The sequence below is a fragment of the Myzus persicae genome, unplaced genomic scaffold, assembly GCF_001856785.1.
Source record: "Myzus persicae strain clone G006 unplaced genomic scaffold, MPER_G0061.0, whole genome shotgun sequence".
NCBI lineage: Eukaryota > Metazoa > Arthropoda > Insecta > Hemiptera > Aphididae > Myzus > Myzus persicae.
The window spans coordinates 13,124-37,037 of NW_019101257.1; the positions used below are offsets into that span (position 1 = coordinate 13,124).

The 23,914-nt window shown below is 29.3% G+C and overlaps 1 long non-coding RNA gene across 1 annotated transcript; it reads right to left on the minus strand.

Moving 5' to 3' along the window:
* Positions 1–1,983: 1,983 nt before the first annotated feature.
* On the minus strand, positions 1,984–23,914 carry LOC111028441. Its single transcript, XR_002603899.1, has 3 exons — positions 23,510–23,914; positions 21,210–21,298; positions 1,984–2,994 (listed from the first exon to the last, which is right to left on the minus strand). It is a non-coding gene; the product is annotated as an uncharacterized LOC111028441 (long non-coding RNA).

Sequence of the window (23,914 nt, forward strand, 5' to 3'; positions counted from 1 at the left end):
TGGACCTGACTTGAGTACAAAACGCGTCGTATCGTCGACCATGGCCAGCACGTCCTATCCGGAGTGTTTATAGGTTCCCTGTGAGCTGCAGTATGCGTCGAACCACTCGATCGGAGTTCTTCATCAAAGTCCGAAGCGCGAGAGTCAGTTTAATATTATAATAATACACATTTATACGATACATTATTCACGTTCAATACGCGGCACTGCTGCATTGGGCTTACTATTCAATTTCGATGGTCGTCCTCGCACATAATATTGTATTGTGATAAATGATAATATACAATAAAGCGTTTTGTGTTATATAATAAGTACAGTATAGTACGTCATACAGGCCGCCGCCGAGCCATCATCGTCACACGGCGGCGACGGCGACTAACGAGTAACGAGTTCGGCATTGAACTCTGAGATATTTTTTCCTTTTTGTACAAGTTATAATCGACCTACATTCGACAGGCATGCTAACCTGTAGTATATTATTATGTATTTATAAATGTTTACACAGGTACCTCTGACCATGCACAGCGGATATATAGTGAACAATACGCGTAAAGTAAGTACTATATAAGTACTCACTATCGAAAGGATAACGATCGAAACCCGACGCGGATACTGATTTTGTCAAACATGTCCTACCTACAGCGTATGCGTTCCCCCACGGCCAAGGCAAGGAGGCCTGGGTCAGCATTGGGCAAGAACACTATATGATTTAACCATTTAAACCGATGATTGAAGGTTACAAAATATATTTCATCTAAGATTTGGTGAAAATTGATATTATACTCTAATAAATAAGCGCTAATTGGACTTGGTAAGGATAACACTTAAGGATTATAACTTTAGTATACACATTAGTTAATTTGAAAATAAAAAAAAATTGATTATGAAAAAAACTAGTTGTGAAACTAATCAAACGCCATGATCAATTCTCACGCTTCATATTTATAAATTGTATAAAATATATTATTTTCTAAATAATGTTTATACATAGTAATTAATTATATTATAAAGACCCATATAAATATGAAAATCGAATCTTTATTAACTAATGTCTTTAACTAATATAGAGTTTGAAATGTTTTCGCCCAAAACTGGATGCAGGTTGTCCAATCTTGGGTATTGAGATTTAAGTTAATAGTTCTTTATGTTATTATTATTATTATTAGTTGATAATAGTACTTGATATAGTTAACGTCTCATGTCGACAGGCGATGAACTTTAGTAGGAGGAGTATATGTCTCCAAAAATAACCTCAGCAGTACATTTAACTTCCAGTATATAACCGCCACTGCGTATAGTAATATGGTTTATTCATTGTTTTTAATACGGTGTGCCCACAACTCGGGCATAATATATAATATTATATATATATATATATAGAACTACCTGCACGGCGCAGCAGTATAGCAATAATGTATGGAATAAAAGTTCGAAGCGATGTAAATCGAACAGAGATATAAAAAAAATCAATCTCGATCACAATAATGAACTAGATCTACAGTACCTATATGGTGTATATACATTATACATTAAATGTGTTCGCGTGGCCACCCATTCAAAAGCGTAATATTATTGTGCCATGAACAATATTTATATACATATACATAGTGTACGTCGTGTACATGAATAATATGTGTATATGTTATGAGGAATCGCGAGCACGCGGGCGTGATAGCCGCTGGCTTTGCTTGTGCCGTTAAATCCTATTCGTATATTATGTATATACTGCGTACTATAGATAGATACACAAAAGTGTACGGTATACGAGTACGCGCGACCGCTCATTGTTTTTGAAAAGTGATATCGAAGTAGACGTTTGAAACGCTCCGTATGCATAATAATGGTAGTAATAATTTATCTGCAGGGTGTTCGGTAGAATGAGTATGTAGGGTAATTTAGTAATTATGTAAAACGAATACCGAGATCGAGAGGTGTCATAAACATAGTAATAATAATAATAATAATAATAATAATAATATTTGAATATCCGCGCGCCCGCCGCCCGGTGCATTGCTGCAGAAGACTAAGGAAAAATAACTTCTTACAGCGTAGGCGCGCATAGTCAAGAGTGTGAGGATTTAAGCTATTTTACACCATCAACTTTTTACGACCCCACAGCATATACACGACTATTGTGTACAATAACCCCGCACTGCAGACCAGTTATATTATATCAATTCTCGTTTGGTGTGTGTACAAACATAACAGTAAAACTCGGAGATAAAACTGTCGAAACCCAAATAATTAGTATATATGTGCGTTGGCATCAAAAAGTGAAAATAATCATCTTAGGTTTATACCTATTTGATTTTGAATAAAATTATACACTGGCCACTATAAGATATGGGTGACTGCAGTCACTGCACAGAAGTGTATCTACTTATTTTTGAATTTTAGAAGAAATGCGTGGATGGTGGACGTAAAGTATAAAAGGTAAATAACTCGTTAACGCATATCTATAGATCTAGTAGTTGTTAAAATGAATCTTACAATGGTGTAGACTTTTTTTTAATCAAAGACGTTTTCGCCTAATGATCATAAAATCAACTATGGCGTAGAACATAATGGTTTTTCCGTCACTTGTTATCTAATATATCGATTATTGTCTTAAAACGTATTGAAATCGACCGTTTCATTATAATATAATATTATACATTCAACATAATAATCAAAAACGACAACGAGAATGTTGAGAATTTCATTATTCACTTGAAGTTACGAACAATAATGTAATAAATAGTATATATACAAATATACATAATACATACCTATTCAACATCGTGTTAGAACAATAGTGTCACCACTGCGCTACATTATAGATTCCTTATCCAGTGGCCAGCACCCAATTAAATTCAAAACTAATTTCAAAATCAATTATTCCCCCTCTTAATAATATAACATTATGTGTCATTCATTATACAAGCAATTCAATTTTACCTGTGTTTGAACTATATTCTCCGATGTATCTCTTTGTCAGATATCGAACCGTGACAGCTGTAACAAAATAAAATATTCATATTAATTAATTACTCGTTGAGTTCAATGCATTTAAATTGTATCATAATAAATCAAAACAAATACATTAGAATTCACAATTTTACTATTGTAACTCGTTACACATTATAGTGATGACTGATAATAATGTATTGTAGTTTGTAATGAAAGTACTATATAGTCAATGGACTACTATATAATAATACATATTAGTACCCACCTACAGTAAATATTAATAAATAATTGAGACAATTATGATTCAAGTTTTTGTGCAATTATAATTTATAAGTATAATGACGAGATTGTACACAGTTATTATTTATTACCAAATAAATTGTGTGAATTTGTTTTTTGAATAATGATTATCAATACTCATTTCCTTATTTATATGTTCGTACACCTCCGATGATGTATTTAGTTACAACTGAGTAGTTTGTTTTACTCCATAGACCAGTTATTTTGTGTCCGTTAATAAACATAAATATTGAATACATAATAATATATACCTATACGTGCACAACAAGCCATAATTTTCATTTATGGCTTCATATTAATTACTAATGGCATACGTAATTATATCTTAAGATACCACTGTTATTTAAATTAGTAAATTTCAGTATATTTATTTATCTAAATTGCAATAAATTGATTTAGATTAAATTAATGCACGAAGTAATTAATACAAATACTATATAACTGTAATCTATATTATAATTTATAACTAATACGAATATAAAATGAATGGCAAGTATATTTTTAAAAAACACCGTAGTCAAAACAAGATTTTAATAATCAGTTACGACCACCTCTCATCGACACACGCCCGTACCTATATCCTAGGACTCAGAGAAATCAGTTTCGGTTCGATGACAGCGGAAAGTCGTATTTTAGAGTAACTAAAACGGCGCGGAAGAACCGTGAAAATCTGCCTTAGTTTGCTTTTCCGTGTATGATGTTTTCAAACGATCTGAACACCAAAAATTAACTAGAAAAATTAACAATTCCATGGGCTTGATGGATACTGCAGTGCGATTTTTCGAACATGTTCACGGCTCATCTCAATTTTGTGCCTAAATTAAGCATTCAAATTCTGAATTTTGGAATTTCTAAACGTATTGACTATATAGTTAAAGACGATATTTTCAAGTGCTTACTTAGATTTTTCACAATGTACAGGGTGGGAAAAACTAAGCTGTACAAACAACAAATACGCGCCAGTGTGTGTGCCTCAATAATAATGCAATAATAAAGCACTAATGTGTGATAAAAAAATTCCGACATCATCTATACAGCCCTACAGATATTATATTATTATATTGTAAGTACCTATGTAGGCCATATTATATATTGTTGCGTTGACATATCTACAGCGGGATCTGACATTGAACACTATACGCTTGCGGTTTGTCAGGTCGCATCACTCACCACAACCTTCTATATATTATTAAAACGACAATCCAATAAAATGATTACCTATTAATGTTTGACGTGTGTGTGTATAGGTACGGCATACCTGTACAGCGACGACGAGGTGTATGCATAATGATAATACGAGTCGAAATTTTCATTCAACACTTTTTTATATGGTTGGTCTGTGTACACGTTGTAATCGAATCAGTTTTCGTGTTTCGATACTTTTGTACTACGATCAAATATCTCTCGTGAGAGAAAGAAAAAATACGATTTTTTATTCATTCGACAAATTAGTATTATTTATGATTATGTTACTACTATAGGTAGCTAATTATAATACCTATCTTTCATAATAATTCACTATGCATTAGTCGTCAGGAAATATATTGCACTAACAAATTGTTAAGCATATATAATAAATTCGAACAAAATGTTACACAATAGGTTTAATTTATTATATTTGTTCTTTTTTTTCTATATACCTATATATATATTACATATGTGCAGAAGTAAATGCCGAAATTGATGAAACGACATACTATTTGTCTCAAATTAGTATGTAGTTTTCATTACAAGCTACATCTTATATATGTTCAAATCAAATGTGAAACTTCGCTTACATAAAATGCATTAGGTTTATGTACCTACACTGTATAGGTAGGTACATATTATTATAGTACACTGTGGATTACTGAAAACAATTGCACAGCACAATAATGCAGGTATATATTATTATTATATATTTGTAATAGTTGAAAATGTTTTTTCCCATTGTTAAATTATCCACAGTGGGCGATGTCAAACATTTGTACAGATAGACTGAGAGAGTATTGACCAACAAACCACCTCTTAAGTTTTCGAGAAAATATTTTAGTTCTTGTTTTACAATATTTTTAATTATTAAAGCAAAATATGTAATTGAGGTATTCATATTATTACGTTTAACAAATGACAGAAGTCGTTACATGGTATGTATCAAATAATTTCCTTTAATTTGTTATTTTTCATTCGAATAAACGACAAAAATAAAAACACTTGAGGATCATCAGTTAGAAGATCGTACATTTTAATTAATTAATTTAAATTATGAATATGCGTTATTCAACATTATTTCATATTATACGTCTTACAGCATTGAATAATTTGAATATCACAAGACAACATTTATAATACTACTCTTGTATACGTAACGACATACGTTATAACATGTCAACAATAATGCACACTCATGAATTACTTTCATCGTGAATATTCTATATCAAATATACTTACTGTGGACGCAGCTATACGTTGGTTTATACACCACTGCTAAAGAAAAAATAAATAATAATAAAACTGCATGTAAGTTCTTTAAACAAATATCAGTAAAATAATTTGATCGACGTAAACGAAAATTTGATTAATGAATCAAATTGTTGGGTAAATAATATTATGTACATTCTGGTTTTTAAAGTTGTACTCGACAGACGACCATACACCTTAAAAATAAATGAACGATAAAGATGTTTTATCAATTAAAAAGGTCAACCGCTTATTTGCATTCATTTAACAGGGAAAGATTTGAAAATCCCAACAAGATTCCATACACAGAATATTTTAAACAAGGATATAAATATTAAATTGAAGTAAGTAAATAGTAGATACCTATATATTATGATTGATACAATTTTTTAAAATAATTTTCGGTGTACCTTCTTCTACATTTATTTTACTCTATTAAATATTAACTAATTATTGCTTAGTAAACAAAGAAAGAAATGGTTATAATTAATTAAAAATTTTTTCTCTTATATGATTCATAAGTTGCAGTCATACGAGTACTTATATTAGAATATCAAACATGCAACAGTGAGAAATCTTGACCGATTATATTTAATTCAAAGAGTAATGGATATTTATAATATTATGCTTAGAGAATAACATATAAAAAAAATGAATAAACGAAATTCGGAATTTGATGACAATATTAAAAAATATATAAAAACGTAAATTTTATTTTAAATTTTAATTAATTGTAATATAATATATCTACCATGAGTAATTTATTATTTTAGTTGCATTGCATTAGTGCAGAGCAAAGTTTGAGAAATATTAGTCGCTGTAATAAGGCATACACACTTAAATTGTTGTAAAGTAATATAAGCCAGTATAAAAACAATTAAAATAGTTAAAAAACATTAAACAAACAAAAAAAACAAAAAAACAGAAATAATGCGGTGGTTAAATACTACAAAAAGCTGGCGACCTGCAGCCATATGCATTTATAATTATAGCTTAATTATTTGTGGCAGTGGTACTACCTACTAAATGCTGAACGTTAAGTCATACACTAAACAAAAACCAGGTCATTTCAGATACTGACCTTGTACTATATTATATTATGTATCCTAGATTTTGGTAATCTTCAAAAGTTTTCATAAACTCGGTCATCCTTTATTATTACATCGAATATCACCTTTCGCCCGAGGGAGGCTATACGTACGTCGTATATATATATATGTGTGTTATATATACATATTATTTCCTAGTCTCCCTTCAAACACAATATCACCCACATCTATATAGTTGGCTGGGAAATAAACGGGTCAAGGATCTGAAAGGTCTGGGTCGGAAAAAATACCATTCCAGTGCGAATACTTGGAGAAAAAAAAGATATCACTTTCTATATATTATATTATATTAGTATTATTATTATTATTATTATACTGTCAGGCCATAATAGTTGTTTATCAGAAGTGTATTTGACGGATAATCGAATATCAGCTGTAATAATATAATGGTAAAAGTAAAATAATTTTCTTTTTTATACATCTCACACATAATGATGCGTATGTTGTTTTGAAATTTCTTAGAATAGTAAGGACCATATGGACACGTCTTATGTCTAAATCAGTAGATACGTTACAATATATATATATATATTTCAATAACTGTATGTAATATACCTATACACATGTATGGATGTTGAATATACATAATATTGACCGTTATTGTCCAGACGTTGGAGATAAGATTTCTTTATTTTTCATGTAATGTCGTTTTGAGCTTGATAATAAGTAATAACCAATGAGTATAGGTTGATCATAGAGATATGGACATTTACTTCGATGGTAATTTATGCTGAGAATTAAACCCCAGACCGTCATTTTATTCATAAAAAAAAAATAGAGAGACGAAAAGACGATGCCAGTATAAATAATAATCATCGTCAACTGAGAGCAGTGACTTAAATCTAAATACAACTTTTATAAACCATGCAAAATTAAACATTGGTAAGTCATAAATAATATTCCAATAATATTATATTATATATAAGTAGTTAATGATAGTACAGTTTTCAAAGTGATCCATCAACTATAAAAATGTTTCGTTTACTAGATTATGTAAGGTTTATTTAATCCTTGTACTGGGCATGTATACCTACTATGTAAGGGCTTATTCTATAATAGGCTTATATAAATCTGTATTAAAGGCTATGGTTTACAAAGTTTCTCAAATCATATCCCTCTCTTTACTCTAATGCATTAATAGTAATCACAACATCATAAATATTGCTATAAGATATCTAAATAGATAATAAATGTATAAGTAATAGGATATTATATGCAACCGTATTAAAAAAATAATCGATTATAGATACTATAATATGCTAATAATTTAAAATTTTAAAACATCGAACTAGACTTAAATGTTATAAGTGTAAAACTATTAAATTGTTATGTTACTAATTTACATTATTATAAATTTGACAAAATAAATATGACGCGTGTAATATTATATGATAAATATTAAAAAATATATTAATCATTACTTTCTATCGAATTCGCGATGTTGTATAATATATACGATATACATAGATATACGTGTATTGTTTGAGTAAAATCTACACGACTGTAATATTTACTTAATTGGCAAATTTAAATAATAATAATATATACCACAAACTCGAAATACCTAGAAAAAAAAGATAATATGTTATTGATAATTTCTAAGTATATATACAATATACATAAACATATCGTTCAGCATATTTAAAATTATACGTTTACGTGTTAAAATTATTTGAAAGTGTCTATAGATAGATATACCTATACCTATATTTCAACTTTTATGAAGTTGAAAAAAAATGTAATATAAGTAGTTGCTATAAAATTAATTTGAAACAATAATACTTGTACTGTGAAATATACGTCATATAAATGGCCATTTCATCTCTAGCTGCTGAATATCTAAATATCTAAGTTGGAGAAAAATAACATTAGTGAAGAATACGTGATAGAATTTCTAAATAGTTAATAGTATAATATTATGTTGAACTGTTTTCTGAATAAAATTAAGAAGCAAGACACATATATCTGATATAGACAATTATTAAGACTGAGCGTAAAAATTAACTGTGCTTACATTATAGTATTATACATCTCATCTTAAAATTATTATTATTATTATTTTAATATAAACAATAATTATGGACTATATGGTTTTCAGCGCAACAGACATTTCGATTTATATCAAATTTCGTGTATAAATAGTATGTAAATATTATAACAGCGGAAACAATAATGAATAGTTGTATATACGATGTCTATAAATGCAAGAGGTCAGGTTAGCATAATTTGTATACATATTTTTTTTATTTACTTTTAAAGTATAACACAATGAATCATTTTTTTCTCATATTATATTTTGTACTTAGTTTATTCTACGGTTGCGTGATTGTTTACACCTCGTCCTTTAAAATTTCGCAGTATCCCCATTGTTTTATTAACAGATAATAAAATATTTATTGTTTACGTTTTCAGATCGTGTTCTGTCTACAGACACATAATAATACAGGGATTTTGCTCAATAGCAGTTTTTCACTTATACTACTCCCCACTATTCAGCTGTATTATCAAATATTAGATTCTAATGAGGAATATATTATTGTTTTATTGGTGAAATTATCTTATTTTGATTTTCTCGATGTATAGGTCCTTTCAGACTATTAAGAAAAACAAATAGTACCGCCGATCGTCGTTCGTCGTACCGACAACTGTTGAAAAATGTTAATGGAAGATCAGCTAACAACCAGCGACAGCGTGGCTTAATCTTAACCTCCACTTACAAAGGTTTTATTTATCATAATTCAAAATAATATTTTACCTCACACCACCACCCCATGTCAAGGCGAGTGATGTCCAACAACTGAAAGTCTCCGTATACCATCGTGTTCTAATTTTTTAAAACTGATTACTATACCAATTTATATTCATATGCACGTGTTGTTATTAAATCCGATATTACAATTTCATAAAAAATAAGTATTCTAATCGAAATAATTATCCCATCAAAATTAATTAGGTTTCCATTTTAATATATATATATTGTTTGATTAAGTACAATTAATTTAGCAGTTTAGAAAAATATGCAGGATTTTTCTTTAGACAAATTCATCATCCATAATAAATAGTAATATACTAATATGCATAGATGTACTTAAATTTGTCTTAACAGATTTGCGATATCAGACAAATGTTTAAACCTATGAGCATATCGTATGTATATTGTGAACAACTTAGATTAATAATGTATACGTAAAAAAAGAAACAAGTTAGTTTATTAGGTATCTATGTCTTTTGTCATCTTTAAACAACACTTTCGATTTCGCCATGTTCTCATCAACTTCTCCGTTATTAATAGAGTGGTATTAAAAACGGGCTGTCAAAATGTACTTTCTCATATATAAGCAAAAATTTCGCATACTCGTATGAAAAATATATAGCTGACCTTTACAGATATACTGAACAAAATATTCATTATTTGATCTTTTACCTAGTTTATTATGTATTATAAATTTAGCTATATAATATATACCTAACATGAATTACATATTTAAAAAAAACATTTTCAAAACATTATACAAATGAGGGGAAAAGTGTTGAGCATAAGACGACTGTTTATTACCAGTTTATTGAACCTACATACAATGAAACATACTTTAAATACACTTTTTACATCACCATATATATAACCAAAAAAAAAAAAATCAAGATATGTATCATTTATTTTATATCTGTTATAATATAATGTAATATTTGTATGTTTGTATGTATGTAAATAATTTCTAATTTAGATAAATTAAAATAATTAACATATTCAGATGATTAAATTTATTTGCGAAAACTATTTACCGTTATTATTTTAACTTAAGTAACTTAAGTATGTTCAGACAAATTATAGTACATACCACCGTTTTTGTGGTAAAAGATGACAATAGTTTCGTACTACAATTAGAAAAAAAATTTCAAAAAAAGTAAATAAAATATTTAAAAAAGCATAATAATAATTATATACATAATTGTAAAATATTCAGTTAATAACACTTTAAAATGGGTTTTTATCGAATATTAAATCGTATACCGCATAAAAGGTAAAGGTATATAGGATTTAAATAATAAAGTATTAAATATTAATGTAGCAATCAATCAACATGCAACAATTAATTTATTTAACAATTCGAACCTCCGGTTTTTACACAGGAGCCACGTAAACATACAGTAGATGCCTAAACAAAACATAACTTCATTTGATGTACCTATTGATCTAGTGATCTAGTGGATCTATAGTGGTGAGATATACTCTGATCAGTGATCATATTAAAACTATTTAATAGTATTTATTATCAATGTTAGAAGTACATATAGGATAATAGATTAATATATATTTACAGTATTACACTCCTAACTACAGAATGAGTGATATTAAGATGAGATTCGAAGGTAACTCTGTAACTTCCAGTATTTCAGTGTAAGTTCAGATAAGCGTATCGTGGCATCTTAGCTAACTAACTGCTTTTTGAGTTTATTTAAAACAATACAGTTGTGAGAAATTCATTTATCTACAGTGTAAAAACTAAATAATTTGATATGACTATATATTTTTGTTTAAAATAAAATTATGTTCCTATATTCAGTGAAAAATGCTATATTTTATTATTAATCATTTATTTGGCCCTTTACATTAAATGTTGCCGACCGCTGATCTGCACAATACCAAACGATGAAATCATTTTGATCATATATGTTATACCATTATACAATCAAGAGCAGTTTCTCTCTTGGATTTCGAACAATTTTAATTACAATTTTCCTTTAAACATTATTTATGGTCTGCACAGAAGCACTACAATGTAAGGAGTCACTTGAGTATTCATAGGTGACAATAATACCACCAATTATATAATTCCAAGAATTAATTATACAGCGTCGGTGTTCAGGTAACAATGTATTAATTTGTTACACAAATATAGACCATCAAAGCCTATCGTTACATAACACAATACAAGTGTGATGTGTGAAATATTAGTAGATATTATGTGTTTTTTTGATATTTATAATTGATGTCATTTACTTCAGAGGTATAATGTTGCTAAAATGTCTATAACCGACATTCAAATCAAACTTGAAATTTTTAGTTCATTACTTAATAATATTTAAAATTACTAATAATAATAATACAATGTATCGTAAAAACTAATATCTCGTAAGCAGAATCATTTCAGTTCTATTTCAATACCCATCAGCTTCTAGCACGGCAGCAACGCATACACAATAATAATAATTTAATAAACACAAAATATTAATTTTGAACTCAAATGTGACAAATGTCTCAACTCCAAAGAGAATGCTTAATACTATATCTATAGATGGATTAATCTTTAGTTATATTATATACGTTTTATAGAGAAAAGCTGATGATTAAAATATTTTTGAATAATTTTAAGTTTATATTTAATTGTTTATCTATGGAAAGTTAATAAATACCCTATATTATTCTAAAAAAATGTATTTTTTCTATCTAATAATATAACTAATAACTATCATGATCTATGTGCTATGTGCAATGTGCAATGTTTAATGTAAAATGTGCAATGAGCATAGTTTTGTGAAAATTCTATACTACTATTCATTACGTAGGTAAGGTATATATTATATAAAGACTTATGGTATCCGTATAATATATCAATGAGGATCAATGCCTAATAATTTAGTTCAGTAGGTAAACATTTAATAAATTAAGTTTAGTTATACCTACGTCCTACAAGTATATATTAAAACATCAATTTTATCTCGTACCACATATTAAAAGGGTTTTGCCTGTGTATATTTATGAGAAGGAACAAATTACATGTTAACTAAAAATTTGTCATAACTCATCATGATCAATAATATTGAGCTTATATTGTGCTATTATAAAGTGCAAATACGAGTATATTATTATACATGTACTTGGTATTACTATTTGTATTAATAAAATAAATATATAATAATATATACACTAATAATATGATGAAAATCTATATCTAAAATAATTTGGGATTTTTGTTTCGAACAATAATCATATTAAACAATTTGTATACGAAATACACATTCATATTATAAATATGTACCTCGAAGTTATAACTTAAAACTTATTAGTTAAAATATAAATATAACTACTAAAATTATCATTATAATTCAAGCAATATATACACTCTAGAGTCTCAAACTGCGTATAGATTCCATACAATAAAATAAATAATATAACGCAATTTATACTTCAATTTCTGCAATATTTTATTTGTGCAACTATTATATAACCACATGCATATAAACTCCAGATAAATGTAAATATTTACCATCTATCAGTAGGTAGGCCACCAGGGAGTGAGTCATTATTATCATCATTAATCAACACTATAAAGTAAAAGTATTATATATAATAACAATAGGTGTGTAATATAATAATATATTACATAGTTTTACTTATAAATATTGTATTAATAAGAAATAATGATTATATGAAATATATGTGCATACCTAAATGTTTTATAAATTAAAAAACATATCAGTTATTTCTAGATAATCCATTTAAAGTGTTACGTAAAAGAGGGGGGGGGGGTGCACTGAAATTGATCCATTCAATTTTATATTCTAGAAGAATATTTTATAGAATATACGTCATATAGAGTTCATATTGGTCAAAGATATTATTTTTGTTTGATTTTGTTATTATAAAACGTTAAACCAGTAGTTTATACACGTATAATATATATACACACTATATTAAAATTTTATTAAGTCAATTTTGTGCTATTAAATTTCATGGAATTAGCATATGTTTCACAGCATTCCAATGCATATACAAAGATGTTATTATAAAATATTAACCTACATTTAAGTTATCCTAATTTCTACCGAATTATTTTTATAGTTAAGTAAAATGAATAAGAAAAATCACAATAATGTTAAAAAATGTAAACGAATTGATAAAAATGTGGTATCAACTGCAATCGTTAGACTAAATCTATTGCATATTGGCACTTTTAAATGTTAATAACACTGCATCGAAACTATTAGACGTACACACATAATAAATATATGAATAATTTTAAATCGGTCGCGCGTGTCTGGAAGTCTATAAAGAAATATAGGTTAGTTAAGACTGCTAGGAATTAAAATACAAGCGGAAGCTTTCAAATAAACGTTTTGAAAAAAAAAAAAATAATTACTTAATTACCTCAATATATTTCCCGTAACATATCGCCGACGACGATCGCACGTCAATAATATAATATAATAATTATCGTTAGCAGTTAAGGAAAAAAATCCAAAAAATATATATTAAATAAATAACAATAAGAGTGGGCATAAACATGGTATTATTTAAGACATTTATGGGGTGATTCTTACCTTCAATTGTAATTATTTAATACAACAACATCGAAATGTACACGGCTAAGTTATATGCGTGAGAAATCCACGTGTTATACATACAACGCACATTGATTGTACGCATTTGTGTGCTCGAAGGAAAAAAAAATCAGCAAACCGGTCCTCGGCTGTTCGTCAGCATTGAAAAACGGGACTGACCGACGAGGAGCCCGAGGACGTACGAAATAGGAAATCGGTCGATTTTTATCTTCCGCCGAGTAGGCTGCAACGGCGGCAGAGATGTATAAAAAGCAGAACTCTAGGGCGATTATCATCTTCTCTCACTCGAGTGCATGCGGTTTTGCAACAATCGATTATTATTACTATTATTATTATCATTACTATCATTATTATCATTATTATTTTTATTATTATAATCATTTATCGTTATACGGCGCACGGCACGGCTAAAGACCGGATTATTATTATTATTATTTTTATTCGTGCTGTATGCAAATCGCGCGCGCTCCGGGTGACGTTTAGACCCTATAGGCGATCGCCGTGAAGCCACAGCTACCGCCGATTCCCCCACTCCGCAGCCGTCGCTTCTCTTTCATATTATTATTATTCTTTACATTACACATTTGATACCGCATATGTAATGCCGCCGGAAGCCGGTTGTGAGCGTGCGACGCGTCATTTCGCACATTTTAAATTTGTGCACACGCACAATATGTTATAATAATATATAGGTATCTACCTATGGTAACCGTACACTCATAATATATTATACGCGTCTATAATATTACAATAACGCTTCATTCGATGCAAGTTTAATCGTATACAGCCGCTCAAAACAATTAATAGTGGGTATAACACTCACGACTCACCGAGATTCGAGGTACCTACACGCGTATAATCGGACGTGGGACTAAACGCGGTATAAATTTATCGACATGCAACCATATAAAATAAGGGATATTTTGGGGGAGGGAGCATGCTTATCTATCTCTTGATCAAATGTTCACGAATTTTTTATTATTAACACCCGAAATATGACGTGTACACCACATTTTACCTTAATATTATAACATATTTTAGTACAAGGCACGTAGAGCACTTTGCATGTTATATATATACCTACACATATTCTGTCCTCAATTCAAACGCCAGACACCGAAAAAAAACGGAAAAAATTAGTGTGTAAGAGTGCAAGACACTACTGCCACTGCCCACACTTATAGGTAAGTTCGTGCACCCGCGAAGAGATAAAATGTCAACTTCATTTTTTCGGTTTGTTGAGAAATGAGTATATATACATTATATACCTACGCAAACGATATGTTGTATATATATTGTTTACTTTACCCCACGAGTTGTGAGCGGGGAATTGTGTATATTTATATATATAATACTGGCTTAGGTGCCAAACGGTGTGGACGAAACACTCAATTTTAAAATACAAAAATACCTATATCGCATACCATCACAATATGCATACATAATATGTTCTCAACATAAATTAGTTCACCTTTGAAAGCGCGTAGTTACTTTACGCGCTGTATACAAATTAAATAGGTATCATACTTGTAACTTATAACGTGAACATGAAAGCAAACCTACCTGCATGATAGGTAATTATATATTCATATATGATATTATAATTTATAATACATCAATATAAAACACCAAAATCACTGTAATTATTCGACCGGTAAATAATTTTTAATAGGGTCATTACTATAACATGTCGAGGTACACCTAAGTACAAGATTCACGATACAATTTAATAATAATACCTAGTCTTGAAAACACAGTATTCAGTTATTTTAAATTCGCATACCTTCGTGGCTTCGTGAGTATGATTATTCGATTACGTAGTATATATAGCCGTATAGGTATATAGTAATATTTATATATATTGAAAAAACTAATAGTTTTTGAATAAACTAGTCGAATATTTTTTTTTCATTTTTAATGATAACCTTCTTTTAGGGATATATAAAGAGTAAATAAGTATTTTTTATATTAAATAAATATTTAATAATAAAAAAACTAGTAAAACCGATACATCAAAAAAAAAAAAACTAATAACACCGAACGAATACAATATGAAATTTATTTATTTTAAATATCCAGCTATCGAATTATCTGTAAACATATCTTCGTTATAATATACGTTGATGGGAAAATTATTCTAACCGCGATTTCGTTATAGAATAGTACCTATACATGTACAGATTCGTATTTCCTTTCACGGTTTCACGCATGGGCGTCACAGACACACACATTTATTTTTTCTTAATATCAAAATACAATCGGTTTGGGTCACACACGCCCGCAGTTTGAATGACACAGTAATCGAATAATACCTACCTTATAGGTACAAAGGGTAATGTAATAGTATTACATGCATAAAATATAATATAATATTATGGTTTTAAAATAAATTATTCCGAACGCATGCAAACGTATATAATAATAATATTGCATATTATGAAGTGATCAAAATATAAAAACCTATACTATCATTTTATTATTCAACTCTATATAATACCACTATTTAGTATGCGCGTACTGCAGACATGTGTATGTAACGCTACGTTATGATTGATGAAGAACATAGCAAAAGTGTCACGCACTCGCGAGTATAGTATTTTGATAAACATTTTTTTTAAACACTAATGTAATTTTATAAGGCTTTCCTCCTTCTCTAGACCAGTTCTATTCCCTGCTCGTTTCTCTGAACTCTACAGTCACGAGATTAAACCCATTACGACGGCGTAACCACACTCAAGCCGTACTTGACAGCTGCTTATAATCAATAATAGCTTAATAGTTGACGAATTACGAATTACGAAATTTGTATTGACACCGTTTTTAATCATACAACAATGCTGATAACATTTCAATATATTATAAAAAATAAGAGTTTTCCCCGCGAACCCGGATGGTAGGTAGCGATAATCGCACGATGCTTTCAGACGTGGAAAACATTCTCGCGATACCGGTTTATAAACATAATACCATTTTGTATCTACGTTTTCCTCCATGCAAAACAAATTTCGCAAACGGCGTGACGGACGTCTCCACATCCACGCCGCCGTCACACTGCCAATGTCAGAATTAGCAATTTACTGTGGCTGGCGCTATATAATACACAACACGTTTATTATATATATACGTTATAGTATTATACTTATATCGATATACATAATGTATATTATATTGTAAGGTATCGACGACGACGAGACGGGCTTAGAGGGGCGGGTTCCCACAACCTCCTATCAACGCGGTAATTATTAGGTTATCTAACGCCCGGTATCGCGGAACTCTGTGGCACGACGGCGACCAGCTCCGCGGCGGCGTTCTGCAGCAGGCGCCTCGTAATTATAGGTATATGCGCTCGTCGTATAATGATTTGACCCATATATTTTCAAGAGCCTCTACGGGTCACTCGACCTAACCTACCTAATTTAACCATACCCAATCTAACCATACCCGTGTATATACATTATGATACGTATTTCCCGCGAATACACAAACACGTATTATACATTTAATATTATTATTTATTATGTACCCGTGGAAAACCGTTCTTTTTTCCTCTTGGAGACGATACAGTGAGGTTTTAATAAAATATTGAATACCTAATATTGACGGGATCGAACATAATAATAGGAGCGACGGATACGCCAAACGACGACAACCGCGAACGAGCACACTTCGAGAGGATAGATCCCTGCGGTCATCTACGGTTTGAAACGCGTGCCGGCTTCACGCGACTTGCAGTGTTCGCTGTCAGCCAACCAGCAGCTGTCTGAAGTGCAGTTTAATAAATAATAATAATATTATTATACATATTATCATATGTAGGTGGTCAGACAATAATGATGATTATTAAATAAGTATTAATAATGCACAGTGTGAGTGTGTGTGTGTGTGTGTGTAAGAGATACTTAGGTGCAGTTGTGTTCGCACGCGCCGGTCATCCGATGCCGATTTGATTGACGTCGCATTCATCGTGCGTTGCAGTATAATATTATTATGCTGGGACAGTAGGTTTAATATATATATATATATATATGATATACCTGTATAACGAATGACGATTTAGGTATGACACGTGCACTTTGTAGACACCGTCATAATTGCCTGTATCGAAAGCTTATAATGATACCACGTGAGTTTTCGTAGGGACTAGTGACTACTATAATATTATAATTATTGTCCACAGTTAGAGTGAATTATATATTAATTAAATATTATCATAATTATTAACTACCTACTAAATATTTTTCGTACAAACGTACCATTCAAATCCCGAATATCTCCCAATTGAAAATATAATGACTCTTGTAATCGTTGTTGTCTCCATAATTTTCCTGTTTATATTTTAACGATTTTATGGTAATATGGTCACAGATTGAGTAATGAATGCACATTGTGCCATTGTCTCTATACTGTCAAACGTCAATAAACTTATAGATATATATTATAATATAAGTACATAATATACCAGCTATATGGCTATCGTCTATGTACATTGTACATGGTTTTAATTGTACATCCTACATTTACAACACTGCAGAGAGGTCAACCGTGTGTATAAAAATACAGTTGTGATTTGTGCGTTCGTCAAGTTGTGTGTATGAAAATGTCTAGTAAAATATTATGACAACTGAAGTCCCTATAGTGGCCATTGCTTGGAGAAATATATATACATACTGATTGGAGCAAATTATTTGCAGTATACAAATTACAAGGTGAATATATTACTATTATACCTACTATAGAACCTATTATTTACAATATACCTACAACCTACTAATAATAGGTATTTAATTTGATTGTACGAAATAACATTTTTGCATAATTCATATCATTTTTTTTATTGCAATTTTATATTAATATTAATATATTTTATTAAAACCAGTCCAACTAATTAAGTGAAACGGTCGTCACAAATTGCAGCTTAATTCTTAGTAATCTGTGATCATTACATGAATATGTAATAGCTTGAAATTATCTAATGTTAGGTATATCGAAAAGGCTTTTACAAGTACTTGAAGTACCTACACGTCGTTAATTGTCCTCTCTAAATCCTTGAGTAACTTTTTTGATACGTTTTAAAATAATCTTAATGAATTCCACTATACAAAAATATCAACGCAATTTTTTAATAATAAGTTATATTAGTCAAAATACTTATAGTTAATTGGAGTTAACCTATAGAAACGTGTAAAACGTATTCTTATAGTTAAAAATCGTTTTATAAATTGTCATCTTCAATATTTTTTTTGCATATGCTGTAGCTCAAAAATACAAACACGACGTAAAAACATTGACCTCGCTCTCTTTTTTTTATGGTTTGCAATCTGCCCGTTGTCAAAAATGAAATTGGCACAGCATCACATGCCACATAAGCATGTGTTGGACATTCGGACGTCCATATAATTGTTATAACGTTATATAGGTATAACCTAAACCCAATTGTTCAATTTTACAACTCTCGGGTTTTTAAAAGAACCACTTACTATACTTATTGCAGATTTAACTATGGTGTATAAATTAGGTAGAGTAACCCATGAAAGTCTGGATTTATTACCTGAGTACATGTTATGTATTTCACAATTCAGTATTAACGATATAATAATATATACCTATTGTTGTATCGCATTTACCAACAAAAGTTTAAATCGGATCAAATGTGATGAGTTAGATAAATTATACAAACTTCGAGAATTTCATACAATAATTTAATGCTGCATATAGAAAAGTATAGGTATACTAACTATAGCGGCTACCGCGCGCATACCGTGAGCGATATCTATTATAATAATTAAGTTGTCGGAACTTGCTGCGGAAAGATAAGTATAATGTATAAATATAGATAGTACCTATCAATACACCTCGTTTGACAAGGATGTCCAAATGGAGTAAATTTTAAAATAATATACCGTCGTTATTGTCCTGTAAGTGCAGCGCATGACGATAGAAATAGAATAATAATTGCATTTTGCATTATCCAGTATTCACTGTACATGTGTTTACGCTGCAATACGACGTAGGTACAATTTTATTGCAAATACAGACACACGCCAGGGAATATACCACTACACAATATGTTAATACAAATTGTCTATAGTCACGCGGTTCATTCGATTGCCGCGCATTTTCAATTTTCACAACATTGATCGACTGACTCAATTATTTATTGTTGCCGATGAAAATAAAAAACCCTTCTAATACAGATTTCTATAATAGTAATAACTACTAATAAGTAATAACTAACAACCTGCAGTATGAAGGTCAATAGAATATATATAATTCCGATTTTAATTATTATGGTCTTCTCTACCAAAATTACAAACTACCGTTGGTCGTTACCGTTTTATTAGCACAAAATATGTTGAAATATTATGTATCGTCATTGTTTCCATATTAGGTTCTGGCACGGCGGCACGTATAAACACATGCGCACACTAAGAATTCTAACCAATCGTCTAGACTTTGTCTATACAAATAGCCTATAGGTAATTGTTTATAAGTATTAAGTATATAAAGTACGCACTAACACTTTATTCAGGTGATGCAGTAACTATTAGTTAAATGAAATACATTTCACACTTGCATATTTTAATAACTATTATTATTGTAGGTAAGTAGTGCACAGTTGCATTAACGATTAACTTTATTGCACTTATTTTGCTGCTCACTACCTAAATGACTATATGAGAATTTATGTCGTATATGGTAAACGACAATACGAAATAATATTTTATTATACTTTACGTGTAAGTATTATATATACCTATACGGCTATACGTATTTGATTCAATAGCTTTTTTTAAATACTTAGTTTTCGAGGGAGATCCATCAAAAGTTTAAACAGTTAATAATTTAATAGGGTTCTGATTGAAAATATAACTTTTCAAATTAAAATACTCAATACAATTTACATTGGACATGTAACAAGAATTTAAATGTTCTTGGTAGTAACCTATAACGAAAACCAATAACTGTAGGTACTCCAATCTACTTTTAATATATTTAAAAATAACTTTTTCCATTATTTTAATAAGCCTCTATTTTACAAATGTATTGAATTAAATAAAAATATCTTACCAGATTTCCCAACACGAGAACTTCCCAACACTACAGTCCGGATACGTCCAATATTCGTCATATTTATGTCAATGGGAAGTATAGTTTAACTGAAATATAAAAGAAAAATCATTATTTTTTATAATTCTTTATATTTTATGCAACAATAAATTCAATATAATGCGTATTATTTTTAAAAATAATTGTCCAATATTAAAATAAACATAGGTCTTAAACTCAGAAAGTGTACTAATTATACTTTAATATTACCTATAGTGAACATATATATATAATAAATATATATCATTATTCATAATTTATCAAACACATATCTATCATGATGTATTATCATATTTATAATAAAAACTAATAACTAGATAATTAGTAATAATATATTTAAAATGTAGGTACCATTTAAATTATTAGTTAAACTGCAATTATCGCAGAGTTTCAATCATTTTTGCATTAAATTATAGTATATTTGCGTGTTTAATACTCATTCATAATTTTTGTTTGTTTTTCAAGATTAGTTATCATTTTTAAATACTAACTGCACATGAGCACCATGTAATTTAAATTTTAGGTATATTTAATATATATATAATATTTATAGTAATAACTTAAATAATACATTATTAAAATTTTAAAAATAGTTTATGTATGTAAAACTATTGTTAAATAATTAATATAAAATAAAAACAATCATATCTAGGTACTTAGTAGGTATTGCAAAACATAAAATATAAAGTGGGTGCCTACCACTATTCGCCTATCGCCCCACAACAACCTATATAACAATACGTCGGGGACTAGTGGACTACCACAATGTATAATATTATACTGAACCTACACAAAATACTAAAATGTATTTTAATAACTGTACATTTACTAATCTGTGTAATATCCACAACGTTTCCAACCCCACTTGATCAGTAGGTACAACCTCCCACTTAGAGATCATATTCAGGACCACTGTATCCGATATAAAATAAGTTCCATAAAAATGTTAAGTATTGAATGATTATAAAACGAAATACGAGGTCGAATCAATTTTGAACAATATACATGGATACTTAATACGTATATAATTCCATAGGATATACAATTAATCATAACCATTTCTCTAAAGACAAATCTAAAAATGATTAATCATCCATAGTAGATAGTTTTAAAATCACCTAGGTATTATATAATTGTTCGATTTGTTTATTTTGACATTAAAATATTAAATTATTACATAGGTAACTATAATATTAATATATAAATTAGAACAATAAAGAAAAAAAGGTAAAACTGGCAGAGGGTCTTGTACCAATAAAAAAAAAGTATATATTGATTTAATAACAAAATAATATATTATACTATTATACATTTAAAATTAGTGATTATTTTTGTAGTTTAGGTGTTACAGTGTTAGGTAACTAATTTTTAAGAACTTATTTTTACAATTACAAAAAAAATATTAATGTAATACCTAAGTTTGTAGGTACTTATTTTATTATTGTAAAACCAGTTGTCTTTCACTACGTATCAATTAAATTTATTTTGATCAAAATAAATCTATCTAACAAGTAACAATATAACAGACAATAACATAATAATCATGTATAAAAATACGTAGATTAAACAGTCAGTGAATCTATCCAGCACTAATTTAATTAGTTAATTTTTTTTTAAATTGTAGATGGTTTAAAGTACTTATACATACTTTTAAAAATATGTTTTCAATATATTTTTGTTACAGTTAGTACCTAATATTAATATGTTTAATTTATCTATTGGAAATGTAGGTATATTTTTTATTTCATAATCAGAGGCGAAATACTTTCCTAACATTTGCATGTATAAATATTGAATATTGAACATATTATACAGTTTTATTTATTAATAATCATTTATTAAGTATAAATTCAACTTATAAGTAGGTAGGTAATTGTACTTAGTTAAATAGTAAAATGACAAGGTATATTCCTCTAATGTAGTGTTCCACTACTCTGTTCTCCGTGACTTTAGACGGTAGTAGTATACTTCAAATTATAAAACAATAAATTGTCATTTAGAAAATAAATAAAAACCAGTATATTATGGTAAAATAAATAGGTAGTAAAATACCAATTGAATTTTATTTCGAACTACAATTTTCGAAAAGCATTTTCTTTCAAAAACACAAAAATTGACTCGGAAAATTAGTTTAGCATGAAATTTATGTACAGGTACCTAATATAAAATACATTTATCGCACGCAAAACGATGTGTGCATATGTATAATACCGTAGACGGTTTTTATAATTATTTAATATTATAGAAATTAAAATGCTTACCTCGGTTTTCGACTATAATATGGGCACTCGTCAATGCGATGCGGTATTTGTAGTAGATATAATATATTCTATATATATTAAACAGTTTAGACGTTTGTGCTGTACCAACCATCAATCAATCTTCTCCACGAAAACTATGACATTTTTCGGCAGTTATGACGAAGCGGTGTGGCGGCGGTGAGCGGTGAAAATTCGCCATGCGTTTTACGAAATTAAACTCTTCTACTTTTTTTTTATCACGAAAACTATAATAAAACACGAAACGACTAATGATGAATCAGTCTCGCCCGCGGCCGTAATAACGGAAACGACTAATTAATAATATTATAATATATCACCTTCGTCTACACCTGCACCACACACGCACACTCTAAACGGGCGACCGAACGACACGGAGAACACGTT